This window comes from Ptychodera flava, chromosome 5 (assembly GCF_041260155.1).
Source record: "Ptychodera flava strain L36383 chromosome 5, AS_Pfla_20210202, whole genome shotgun sequence".
Classification (NCBI taxonomy): domain Eukaryota; kingdom Metazoa; phylum Hemichordata; class Enteropneusta; family Ptychoderidae; genus Ptychodera; species Ptychodera flava.
Genome location: NC_091932.1, coordinates 14,925,818 through 14,927,487, shown reverse-complemented (window position 1 = coordinate 14,927,487; position 1,670 = coordinate 14,925,818).

The following is a 1,670-nucleotide window of genomic DNA, read 5'->3' as shown; positions in this document are numbered from 1 at the left end:
ACGACACACGCATATATACGCGTACTACAGGTACGCTTGCGCGACCTGCGCTGTGTCGTTTCACATGATGATATATATACACAAGGGTGTGCAAATCATTTCTGAACGACATTATTTACCGATGAAGTGAGTCGAATTCCGTCTCGAAAACGACGTATGAAATTTGAAATGGCATCGTAGCACACATCAAGTTATAAAAATGACAGACATGAAGTAGATATTCGAAATATGACCGAGAATAAATGCATCGCTAATCCTGACTATGTGCGTTACAAATTGCCGTTATTCGGTAGCGACTTTGGATGTTCCGAACGTCGCAAAATACGCTAATATAGCAAATACCGTTCTGTGGTTTCGTCATGCGCAGAAGAAAGGATATATTTTTTATTTCTCTTCGTAGTAAAAACCTTCCAATATAATATTCCAAAGAAGAACATTTTTTTTTTCAGTTTTAGTGAAAGCCTTTCAATAGAACCCGAAAGATTTTTTCAAATGTGCATTTCTTTTTGCACAGTCTGTTTCGGTCGTACGGAACGTGAACAAGCCTGGCAGCTCAAGGGTTACATTTTCACATTTTTTCTTTGTTTTCATTCAATATTTTACTTTCTTTCGTCAGTGAGTTACATTGCAAATATAAAAAAATTGTTTACCTTTTGCGGACGTTTTAGAGGGTAATAGTCCCCCCTGTCCCACCATTTTTGTAACGCACATCGTCAGGTTCCATGTTCATATGAGCATACCCCTGTATATATATACATTTCTGAGGCCGGGACACACAGGGACGCGTTATTTTCCCAGCTGTGTCATGCGCATGCTGCAACCTCTTGCGACTTTGGGTACTATGAATAGTTGTACACACACTCTTACTCATAAGAAATCCAAGGGTGGACACCGAACTAGACCGTTTGGGAAAATCTACATTGTAACGGGTTATATGCCAACAAAACCAATAGTTATGGCCATTTCTTACGTCAAATAAATAATTTTTCCGGTAACATTACCAAATAGTGCGTTTGTCATTTGAAACGGAGTGTAATTTCGCTGCTTGAACGAAGGGAAAACTGCTCTGTATGCAAATTACAGGTCGCGATGTCACAATGGATTTCTCGAGTGCTGATTGGCTATGAAGTGCCGGCTTTCCTATGACGTAAGTATGTGCAAATACAAAGATTGCAAACGACGTCCCAGTGTTTCAACCCGGAAGTATGGATCTCGCGTGGCACAGTTTTCGACTGTTTCATGGCATTAAAGTAAGACATATGCGTACAACTAATTAAACCTAGTGCCTGTCTAACAATATGTGAAGTGTGGAATATCTTTTGGGTCATTTTTTTCATATTTCAGTGATTTTTACTAAGGTTCGAGCGCGAGTCGTACATGGTAACGTACAGACCGTACGCGTTCCGATGAACCACGCGCCACCTGTCCAATGACAGTTTCCGTTTGAAATGATTGACGTACAGAGCAGTTTTCTTTAAGGTGTCCGGTTTGTATTACCCCTATTTGTAACAATCAACCCTATTTGTAACAAAATTTAATTTTCAAAAAAACTTTGCCATATATGTTGAAATATTAATAAATATGCATATTTGTATGTTTGAGGGCAATTTTCTTTTTTTTTTCCTTGTCAAACTCATTTTTTCCGAAACTGCTTTTGTTACAAATTGGGT